This window comes from Corvus hawaiiensis, chromosome 7 (genome assembly GCF_020740725.1).
Source record: "Corvus hawaiiensis isolate bCorHaw1 chromosome 7, bCorHaw1.pri.cur, whole genome shotgun sequence".
In the NCBI taxonomy this organism is placed as follows: domain Eukaryota; kingdom Metazoa; phylum Chordata; class Aves; order Passeriformes; family Corvidae; genus Corvus; species Corvus hawaiiensis.
The window spans coordinates 29,774,754-29,786,905 of record NC_063219.1 but is presented as its reverse complement, the minus strand read 5'-3'; the positions used below and the strand labels follow the sequence as shown (position 1 = coordinate 29,786,905).

Genomic DNA, 12,152 nt, shown 5'->3' with positions numbered 1-12,152 from the left:
CCCATCCAGGCTTGGAGAGGAGCCCCTGTGCAAGGAGTGAGTTGTCTTCCAGGGGCCCCATGAAGTTCTTCACAGCAATTTGCCCTTTACCTCACTGGTGGCACCATGACCTTCCATGGCCACTATTTCCATATAAGCCTTATATATGAGCAGTGTTTGCCTCTTCTGGAAGGGCTCTGGATACACATCCCATGTGCATACACACTGCATCTGTGAGGCTTCATCAGAGGGTCCTCTTGGCTCCTGAACCTTTCCCCTTTGCAAATCTTTGGCTACCTTGTGAGCAAACTGGTTGCAAGGTGGCTGAGGGTTCTATGAAAGGATCCATAGCGGGATGTGTTAATGGAGTCAAGTGCTATTTATTGGCTCCAGTGGATTTCACTGCGCCCTTGGCGCATTCGTGCTTCCTGTATGAAACTTGGCTGAAGGAGTCAGAACTGCAAGACATCATCCCAAATTCCAGCTGGGATGCGTAACTTGGCTACATGACACTCTCCCCTCTTTGCCCCCCTTAACTACTTCCCATGTTAAGTAGTTTCTCAGGACTCAAAGGGGAAGGAGGAAATAATCTCCTGGCCAATGATTCTTATAAGTAGAAAAATCGCATAAATAAATTAGCAATGATTAATAGTAAGAAATTGTCACTTGTCTCACTTGCCTGGAAGTTGTAGCTTGCTGAAATGACAGTCTTGTGTGTTGGGGGCTTGGGATGCAGAGAGTGAATGATGGGGATAGGGATTTATTTTATATATATTTTCAAATTGAAAAAAAAAGTGTGATTTATTTTCTTTTGCTGCAGCCTGCTCCAAATTTTCAGTTTTACATTAATAGCTGTGGGAACAGCAGTTCTTACTGCCATATACTTTAGCTATTAACACTGTGTCTGGTTTGACAGTACATCTCTCAATTTATTTTTTTTATTCCCTTGTGATCATAAAATATGTATCAGCCTTCCTTTCTAATCTCCTTTGGCATGTCCAGCTAGTTATTTTGTGTCTTTCTTTCTTTTGAATTTGATTTTTCTAACAACATATACTTAATCAGAAAAAACCAAACCAACTGTCTATTAAAACCCCCTTTCTTTTTAAATTTGAAATTTGATTGAATTAATATTTAATGGAATGATTTCTCCAGGAGCCCTTAACAGCTTTCTACCCCAAATGTTTGCTTCACTGATATTTTAATTGCTGTAATAATCAGCATTCCAAGTACGAGGTCTTTCCTCTAGCTCAGTAAATCCATACTGGCTGAGTAAAGCATGTCTGTGATTTATGTGCAGATAAACAGCTTTGGATCCTATCCAATCACTTCATCAGTTTTAATTCGGCTGCCTAATCAGTAGCAAACAGGAGGGTTGGTTTTTGCTGGTTTGGTTTGGTTTTTGTTGTGTTTTTTGGTTGGTTTTTTTTTTCCTTTATTTTGTTTTTAATAGGGTTGGGGGTGTTAATACAGGATTTGGCATGTTCCCCAGAATGGGACAAATAGCTCCCCATTTCTCATCATCTTTGTGTCAAAATCAGCTGTAACTTTCTGAGAGAGTTTATAAGAAGGGGATGAGATGCCAAGCCATGCCTTTAGGCTTTCATTGGTATCTAAGGAACCAGGCAGATATGCAGTCTGAACAGCGAGTCTGCTCTTATCTCATGGTTTATAAAGGACATCCCTCAGATGCCTGAGAAAAGTGGAAGAGCTCACAGAGAAGCAGATTTTGTTTACTGTGTGTGTTTAGGGGTTGATGCCTTCAAAATCATTTCCACAGCAATTATGTTGCTGCAATTGCTGTTTCTTACTCGGCAAAGTGGCTTGGAAGGCTTCTGGGAGGCGGAGGTGGCACTGTGGGGCGCAGCTGTGTGGGGCTGGGACAGGAGAGCCCACTCACCCCTCAGCACCCTCAGCCTATCGCTCGCTGTACGGGTCAGCCACGGCCACAGTACTGTACAAGCCAGAGGGCTCCAGACGACTCCAGGCTGAGGCTCTTCGATTAAGGCTTGTGACCACAGTTCCTGACCTCATTTTTGTCTACAATAACCTAAGCAAATGCCTGCTAAGGTTAAAACACTGGACCATTTACATTATCATCTATCAGTGTCGTGTGTCCAGAGGTGAAGCATTCTCTGATTTATAAGCAGCCTCTGAAGGATTACAGAGAGCAACCCCATTTTGGACATCATATCTAGGGCAAGCAATGCCATCTGTAATAACAAAGCTTACCTAAAGAGCTTAGTGTGCTTTGAGTAGTAAACCATGGCCGTGTGTCTGTGAACCTTGTCAGCTTTCCTGGCTGCCTTCATTTCAGTGTGTAACTGTGCCTGGCCACTTCATTTACACTGGGAAACTGTAAGAGGTATTAGTAGCTCTTCTGTGTCTGGTTTTTTCCTGTTTCAGAGCAGCACTTGCTATGCAAGGATGGAGCAGGCTTGGGAAAGCTGTGCTAGGCTGTGTGGGCACCACTGGACTGTTTACAGGGCAGATTAATGGGGAAGAGGACACTAGCATTGCTACTGTATCTTCTTGGGGGTTCACATCATAACCCAGCTGACACATGCCACCTTTTTCCCGTGTCAGGTTAAACCCTCCCAGCTCTGTGCTTCACTCTTACCAAGAATCTCAACCAGAGCTGCTCAATTCAAACTTTTTTGGCTCAGCCTTAACTCCTTGCACACACCCATAGCTGTAGGGGCTTTAAATAGACTTCTGAATCATCATGAAATTCAGAGAATTAGGCTATGCTGGAGGGGAAGGGCAGGGCACTGGGTACATGGCATTTTGGGATTAGTTCTCTGTGCAGATGTGGGTGTCCCAAGGGACCTTGGGTGAGGTGTGTAATCCATCTGCAGTGTTGGATTTTCTATAGCTTGCAAAAGGGCAATAACACCTCCTTTCCTTTGACTGGCGATGAAGAGAGAATAAAATGCATTAATGAAGAGAAGACGTTTAGACCCAGTGGTGGTTCTGGTATAGCTCCACCTCCACTACAGCACACACTGGGCTTTTTATTTGTAATGCTTGAAGAGTTTTCAAAAATGATTTGGCAGTGTGTGTGGAGGGGGAAATCTGGCCATTATACTGTTACTTACATTACGCTGCTTCTTTTTAATTGATGACAGCCCTGTGGAGGGACTACCAGGCTTGGGATTCTCCTGGCTTTTACTGAGCACAGTCTATAGGTTTGGTTCTCTTAAACTCAACAGGAGCTCTGAGCATTCCTGTTAAAATTGATGGGAAATGAAACTTCAAGAGTTCTGAAAGATGAAGGCTATCCCATCTGTCTATCTGCTGCTTTAATGGAGAGATGAGAAAGGTTTCATGCTGTAACCCGAGAGGGAATTCAAACATCTGAGAAGAAATTTCAGGAGAAGGCTCAGTGTCTTGCAGATCAAAGGGTTCGTTTAGGGAATCCTCTATTCTCTAGCCAAAGGGGAGCTATTATGTTTAGAGAGGCAGTGTGCGGACCAGAATTCTTCTGCTGATGAAACCTAGAGTTTGTGCTGTCCAGTGGCTTACTTTATAGAAAAGACTACCTACCAGTCCTGGAGGTTTAAGCTAACAGATGGATCTTGTTTTCTAACAAGCTGGTATGCTGGGCTCTGAGCTTCCTCCTGGGATATCACCAAAGAAGCATTTCCACTGTCACCATTTTAAAGAGCAGGAGTTAGCTGACAGTGAAGACTGAGTCCTTTTGGTGGGTGCTCTGTCACCCCTGCGTTCCTTTGGGTGTCCCACCTTCAGGATTCAGCCCTGGCAGAACAGCTTGCAGAAATGTTTGCATCTTCATCCCTTTCTCGTGACTTCTTCCATGAGGAAAGACTGATAGGAGAAGGAAGGAAATGTGAGAGTCTGTATGTGTGTTAATCTTAATACGTTGAAAGAGGGGACTGTGAGTGCCTTTTCTGTGTTATGGAAATGGAATGAATGAGGTTTCTTGAAGGAAACAATTGCTTCAGTCCTCTCAGTGAATGGCATGACTGGTTCCTCTGTTTCTGCAGTTTGGTTTTTTTCAGATGGTGCTACATTTATTGTGACTTTCCTTTATCATTTTTTCCCTATTTTCCCTTTTTACCCTCCCTTTCCCTTTTTCCATTTCACTTTTCCTGATTCATACTGTATAGAAGCCATTGTCCAAAAAAGAGTTACCAGGGTGCTAAGAAGTCTGCCTATGGCTAAAGTCTGATGGCCTGTCCCTGAGTGCAGCACCTTAACCTACAGAAGCCCTCTGGCATTATATAGAGTTTCGTCAGACCAGATAGTAGTTTCCCTGGAAAAAGCATTTTGTCTTTTTAGTATCTCTATTCCTTGTCTATGATGTAGCGTTAGCAGCAGGTGCTCCTTCTCAGGAGCACAGTGAGGAAAAACCCATCTGCTTTGTGAATGCTCAGACATTGCTCTAATGGAAGCCATGTAAATAACTAGATAAATTATTTCACTGAGATTGTCTGTTGAGCATAATGGGTAGCAGGGTCAGAATCTCTTTGCAGTGATTCATTTCTTACTGGCTGAGTGGGATTTTGTGCTCACAAGCCACTGTACAGAAATGTCCTCCAATTTTGCTGTCTCTGTCTTTTCCCTGCCTATACTTCTAGCTCTTTGATCTCTTGCTAGTGAGCTCCAGGGAGCAGGGACTACCAGGGCCGATGTCTGCACTGTGCTCAATGCAAAGAGTTCAGGCACAGGGTAAATTATTATAAAATAATAAATTATTACAAATAAATAAATAAAATAATAAATTATTACAAACTAATATAGAATTTGTTAAATTTGTCACAATTTTTTGCCTCTTTACTTTCATGAGACTGTGATGGAATTGTGGGGTTTGGATAAGACATAAGGGTGAAAATAGTGAGAATAACCTTTCAGATGTGGGTTTCTTGAGCAAATTTCTTCATTCTGAGCTTTGCTTTTGGTGTTTCAAAGAGGGGAATAGGGGCTCACAGCCAGTGTGCAGGCTCTCCCCTGCCACGCCTGCTGTGAGACTGGGGGCAAATTGTGTAGGCTGCACTCACATATCTTCATCTGGCTGCAGCTCCTGGATTGACTTGAGAAGTTCAAATAATTCTTGACTAACGTGAGCACATATGTAGTTCAACTGGCAGAATGGAAGGTGAAATGAACTCCAGCAGGAGGGAATGATGGGGCACAGTGATGGGTGGTGGGGACAGGAGTGTCCCCAAAGAGAGCGCTGCAATGAGATATGTGTTCACAGCCTACATTTCTCCCTGGTGTAAATCTCCCATTTGGAAACTGGGACAAGAGTGATTTCTTGTCTCTTCTGTGAGGATGAAGCATTTAGGATTATGAAAAGTTCAGACAGGGCTGCACAATTTCTCAGTCAGATTGATTGTGTTAAAATATTTATCGTTTCCACAAACATTTGCTGCTAGCAGATCTGTGGGCTAGGATTTTTGCAGAAAGCAAATAATTGCAGCTGAAGCTAGTGTTGGAGGACCTTCAGGTGAGCATTAAAAAAAATTTTTACACTGCTTTGTGGTTAAACTTAAATAATATTTTCATTCTATTTAATTTCTGAATAATGTCAAAATTCTTCCCCATCTGGTAGAAGATGCAGTTAGAAATATCCACTGAAGACTTGTTTTCTGATGTTTCCACAGGTCACTTAAGATTTTCACTGGAGCATGACTTCGAATATGACACTTCAGTAATGCAGAAGCTGTAAGTAAATATTATCATGTTTGCAGCCCTTGTTTAAGAGCTGTGTTTACACTCTTTTCAGAGCTTTGCTAGAACTCATCTTTGCTAGACTCCATCTACCTCACAACAAGCTTGCAGGGAAGTCAGAGATGACATGGTTTCAAAGTCGATCATGCCATTTTAGATGCTTTGCTTTATCAGCTTCTTGTTTAATCTAAGAACTCCAATAACTCTTGCCTAATCTGCAGGAAGAAAGCCCAAGACATCTGTATTGCAGGAAGTGTCACAAGCAGACAAAATTAAAAATACCTCATTAGCATCTATGAGCAGTGAATAAAATGCAATGATACATTACCAAAAGCTGGTTCCCAGGCCACAGGACAAAGGCCAAGGCTTGTGATACCACTAATTAAAAAGGTCTACTAAAAGAACAAATGGACCCTAAAGGCTGCTGATCTGGTCATGTATTTGTTGGCCTTTGGTAACTTGATGTCAGAGTTCAGTATCTTAGGAGTCTTATCACAGAGGTAAGCTTTTGGGCAATTTCTTGTTGTGAATGGACAAAAAGGATACAGTTTCCTTCTCTTTCTCAACTTTTTCCATCTTTTTTGAAGGTGAATTAGTAAGATGCTAATTTTGCTATCTCTTTTCTGAATTCTGCATTGTTTTTCCTAATCGATTCTCTCAGATCTGCTCAATCTCCATTTAATTCAGTCAGCTACTCAACATCCAAACCTTTTGTAATAAAGAGAGTGCTAATTTTTCTGTTTATTTCAATTGTCTTTTGTCAGGTGTTATCATATAACTCAGTCATCCGGCATTGGAATTTGTAATTTAATCAATAAAGAAGGCCATTTTTCTCAAGGAGATCAAGGAGGAAAGATCTTGAGGAAAATGCACAGTGAAAGGAAAGTGAAGAACAAAAAAGGGTGATAGGAACTGTGGTTGACATTTAATAGCTGCACACCTTGGTGGCTATACTTGCCTGGCAAGTAGCAAGCAAAAGAGATACCAGTACTTTAAAATTAATGGATATAATGATTTTGCCTGTGCACTCATCTTGCAAAATCTAGAGGGAGAATCATGGATAATAGTTAAGTTGCACCTTGCACCATCTTCAGGTGTTGGCAACCCTGTACATGAGCAGTACTGTTCACAAGAGCAGTTTGATATCAAGAGAGACACCAAGAGAAGAAACTTTGCTGTGTGAGCTCCTCCAGCCTTTCTGCTCACATGGCTTTTTATTGCGTTGCTGTTGCTTTAGACAAGGGTAGAGGAGGGATGATCTGTGGCCTCCCTTGATGTGATCACTGAGGGGCTCAAGGCTTTGCAGCACAGGGATGCCCCTGCCCGCAGTAAAAGGTGGCTGTGGCCTGTAAACCTGCTCTGTCCCTGCCTCTGGCTTTGCTTGCACGCCTTCTGCTGCCCCAAAGGTAGGGGTGGCACTGGCAGGATGAGGGGATGGCTATTCATTGGTAGCAGCGAGAGCTGTCCTGGTTTCCTGCCCTGGCCCATCTGAAAGAGCATCTCTGCTCGTTCTGCTGGAATTAGGAGGGGTGAATTTTGCCCCAGGGGTGCAGTTTATTTTGCATTCAGCCCCTGGAAGACATCATGCCTTTTGCACACTGCCAGGCAGCTGTGAGCAAGGCCTGCTTGGGAGATTAAATGCCCCACTGGAGAAGCACTTCAGCTGGGTCACAGCTGGGAGTCTTTCCTTGGCCCCTTGACTTCACAGCAAGATTGCCTGGGCAGATCTCAAATATCAGGCCTCTGTAGAGTCAGCCATGGTTTTGCTGATAAATTGCTTATAAGTCTTATGGTCTCAACTTGGCAAAGTCTGCAAAACACAAGATGAAAGGTATCAAAACTATTCATTCAGAAAATGTTAATATTTAAAACTACAGTAAATCGTTTGGTGTTCAAGGCAGGTCACAGTGCTCCTTTGCTTATGTCTCTCCCAATGCCTGGTTGTTAGTGCTGTAGCCACATTTTCTGCAAATCAAGCATTGAGCCAGCTATTGAAACACCCATCTTGTAGGATTTTTAGAACATATCTTTTAGTTGAAGCAGGCATGTTAGTAAAGAAAGACTTAATAATACAACATTTTGGAGAATTTTTAATACATGATGCGTCGCATTTGTCTTGAAGATTTTAGTACACCCCTTGAATGCTACTTCAGATTGAATAAACAGTATTTAGAGAGTCTTCAGGTGCTTATTTTCAACCTGCATTGACAAACCTTTCCTGTGGTAAGCACATAGTTTCTTAAGTGTCTCAGTTTGAGACAAATTTAGGGGGAAATGCTCTGGAAGGAACATCTCCTCCACAGAAGGCAGATTTCAGCATTCCCTCCCCCACCGATACGAGAGGAAATTCTTAGAGGAAAATGAAAAAAACTATTTATTTAACAAACAAAGTGCCAGCAGGGCACAGGAAAAATGAATAACTCTTAAAATATTAAACCTCCTCGATGCAGAGAAAGCTGGTGGATTTAGAGTTCCCTCTGTAGCTGGCTTGACCCCTCCCGAGGGGCTGGGATGCAACGTCCCCGCAGCCTCTCTGCTGGTCCACGGGTCCGATGATCTGGTTCTTGGATCACAGCTAGGCCAAACAGTTCCAGAAGAAGAAGTAGTTACCAGATGATTTCGGTATGCTGGTATGCAGTCCTGGAAAAAACCCTCTTGCCTCAGCTCACAAGCTGGCTAGAAGCAAGAACCCACTCTGTCCCGCTTCAAGTAGAGCCGAGCAATACAGGGGAGTGAGTCCTTGAACACAAACCGTGCTGAGGAATTTTCCCGGCTCCCCCTCAGACCCAGCTTAAAGCTGCAGGACCCATTTCTGGGCAATAAGCAGACAATAGGGAAACAGAGTTTTATCATAAAATCACCCCAAGACAATACGACAATAAGAGAATCAAGTATAGAGCCAGCCCTACAGTAAATAATCTTATTTTCCCCCACCTTCCATCCCCAACAACACTCTAAGCACTCTACAGTAAAAGCTGTCACTTAACTGGGATAGGGTCTTACCTCAGGGTCTATTAAGTAATAAACGTCATGGATTGAAGAATGCCTGGACAAGTGTTGCATTGGAAGGGGCTTCCCGCAGAGGAGGTGGAGTCACCATCCCTGGAGGTGTTCAAGAAATGACTGGATGTGGCACTCAGTGCCATAGTCTGGTTGACAAGTTGGAGGTTGGTCACAGGTTGGACTTGATGATCTCAGAGGTCTTTTTCGGCCTAAATGATTCTGTGATTCTGTGTGAGTCTGTGAAATGAAATGGAGATGAAATTGAAATGGCTTGATCCTAAATTCTCAGCCACTCTTGAATTCAAGTCCTGCTCCTGTTTTGCACAGCTGTACCAGCAAGTTTTGGACAAGAAACGTGTGGAGTGTGCCAATGAGACAGCTACAAAATCTACAGAACTGCAACTGGATGACAAATCACTGCCTCTGCCCTTGGAAAATATCACAGAAGCCTTCTCTTATATGAGCAATATTGTAAATATTGTTCATCTTTTTTTCATAAACCTGTGTTTGAGTCTTTTCTCCAACCTTTCAACAGTGCCAAAGGATTACCAAACATGCACCATATGATTGTTTATGATCCCTGGTTCCTTCTTGTGCATTCCAAATAATGTCATCAAAGCCGGTGCTGTTCTGCCTGTCGTATTTGGCCAAATATGAGAGCAGAGTTTCTCCCACAGAGTAGCTTAATGTGCTGTATTTGAAGATTGACTTTTGGAGCAATGACTCTTTGACTGGCCAAAGCAATCAGTGTTTTGCCTAGCCAGACAGCCTAGGGAACCCAGCTCTAAGAAGCTTTCTGATGAGAACTGTGGCTGAAGACACTTCTCAGGGCTGATTTAGCACTCAAGAGCTCAGAACTCTGTGGAACTGGAGCTTCTTCAAAAGTAAGCAATGGCACATGCAGATTGCCTCTCTTGTCATTCCCACAGTAATGACTTCCTCTTTTCACCTAAAAAAGAGAAAACCATGAATTATACATTAGTCCTGCTTTACAGTGGTATTTTGCACAAAATCATGCCAGTGTATAGTATGTCCAAAACATTTACATATATGTTCATTAATTTTTCTCCACTTGCTTTTGAGCTGCTAAAACATTTTGAAACACTTGGTTTGGGCTTTTCTTGTCCTGCTCCCAGCACCAAATCACCCATTTTAGTGATTCAATGCAGATCAGGAATTGGGGGGGGGAGGGAGAAGGAACATTGCAGCCACTTTTAGCTTATCTCTTAAAGGATGTTGGGTTTTGCTCCCACTGATTTTTGAATTCAACAGGCTGCAGAAGGACTGGGTGTCATTTAGCTATTAGAGATTTTTGTTTTCCTGATAATTGTGAAGTAGCATCATTAACACAGGCAAATTACCATGCTTCACTGTGCTGTGTCCATGGTACATTAGAGGCCCTTTTCCATTGGTAAAGCTGAGTCTATTCTTCTGGAAAATCAGGGGTCCATTGGCAGTTCTTTGGCAAGTGAGACAGAGGGACTATTTAATGGGAAGAAGAGTGGTCTAATAAAGAGGACGAAGTCGAACATGACAAGTGCAAGGAAAGACAGCAGAATGTTGATTTATAAATCACTGCATAATTGGGCCAAAATATTCATCCATTTTCACTGGGCCAGGGAGGGAGAGGACTGCAGTTTTGGGGTAAATGAGTAACATGATTTTTCCAAAGTGCATTTTAGAAAAGTCAAGCACTCTATCCATTTCTCTTCCCAATAAAAGTGCTGTACTTTCAGCCTGATGGAAACTGGTTTGTATTGCTGAATTTTCTTTTTTGAAATGGTGCATTGGCTTGTGGTGAAGAAATTGGACTTACACTTGAATATGTCTGGATTTTACAAATAGGTTTTTAGTTTAATAAGATTAAACTAATTAACCAGAAAAGTCATTGCCAATGGATTTTACAAGTACATAAAAATATATTGCTTTTTCTTGAAACATTTCATCACCCTTTTCAATGTTCCTTTTTCTTTCCTTTGCCACAGTGACAAAGCACTGTGATAATTTGTTCCCTCATGCCTTTTCCTGAAAACACTGATCTCTGGCCTTGATTGTGTATGTGTGTGGGGGGGGATTAGGCATGTGCATATGCATCTATTTATTTCTGACTCAGTGTTTATTTCTTTCTTCAGTGTTGTTCAATGTGTTTAACTTGTGGCCTGAAGGAAAACAGAGCACACAAGCTATAAAAAGTTGTTCTGAAAAGGTTGCTTAAAGTGGCACAGGACCCAAGGACTAATGAGCAATCTCTCAAAGCCAGGTATTAATGCAACTGCTGAAACATTTGGCACAGCAGAGACCCTGAAGAAAGCACTAGCATGATTGTTACCCCTCTGCATCCCTGGGAGTGGATATGTCTCCTGGAAACTCTTCTGAGGGTCCCTCATTATGTCAGCTTTGCCTTGCAAGTGAGGGTGGGGACAGAGACCCACTATCCTTCATGGCACGGAGGTCTGTGGAAATGAGTTCTGGTCTCTGCCTGCCTGTCTCTGAACAGTAATGCTCATTTCATCACCTATAGCAATATTTTACTTGGAGGAAAATTTAACATGAGGCCCCGCCAGCCTCCTCTACCCCTAAATTTCCGTCAATTCTCTGCCTGCAAGAGGCCTGGGTAACACACAAGACATGGGCGCATACTGAGGAATTGTAGGATTTCTATTTCCATTACCTCAGCCTTCCCCATGCCCTTGTAGCCTTGCCTTCTGCTTAAAATGCAAAGGATATTAACTTCTATGAGCATGTGGGGCAGTACCCAGGCAGGCACTGCCTTGGGATGACATGGTTTTCCCTGCTCTGATCAGCTCTGTAAACTGAAGCATAAAGAGTCTGCTTTGATCCCTAACAACTTTGCTAGTTTGCTTTAGTTACCAGTTGATACAGAGATGACTTAAACACATTACTTTGGGGTAAAATAGAATGTCTGTCCGAGTACATGGCAATGACACACAAAATTAGCTGTTGCAAACAGACATCTCTGTTCACAGCAGCTTTGCCCAATTTGTCAAGAAAACATCTGTATCATCTAAAATAAAAAGAAACACTAAATTTGGGTAACAGGAAAGGCTTTAATTCTTTTCTTCTGCAAGCAATGGGAGTGCCCTGCAGGACAGTGCCTTTTTTGTATCACTGCTTTCATTTAGCAGTGGTTCTCACATTTTAAAAGTAAGTTTAGATATTTTACCAGCAGCCTGACATCATTACTAAGGCTCTGCCTGTTTACAGTATAACTGATGATCAAGTTCAAGGAAATTATTACGTGAGGACTTTAAAGGAGATACCCTTTCAATGGGGTGTGAACTTCAACACAAAGCTAGCAGTTGTTTAAAGTCCTTCTGGATTTGTGAAACTCTCCCATGAGCCACACCAAGTTGTGAATGATGCTGCCCTTCAAATAGCCAGAACAGCCCAACACCTCCTTCCAGTAGCTGTGGTGTGAGCAGTATGTGCTGGTTTACATCCAAGCTCATCCAGTG

General features: G+C 42.5%; 1 protein-coding gene across 5 annotated transcripts in view; it reads left to right on the top strand.

Moving 5' to 3' along the window:
• SEMA5B (semaphorin 5B) overlaps positions 1-12,152 on the top strand; it is a 269,726-nt gene that overhangs the window by 77,379 nt on the left and 180,195 nt on the right. For all 5 annotated transcript variants that reach the window (XM_048309256.1, XM_048309257.1, XM_048309258.1 and 2 more), the window contains exon 2: positions 5,607-5,667. The gene's annotated coding sequence lies outside the window, so the exon portion shown is untranslated. The remainder of the gene's footprint in view (positions 1-5,606; positions 5,668-12,152) is intronic.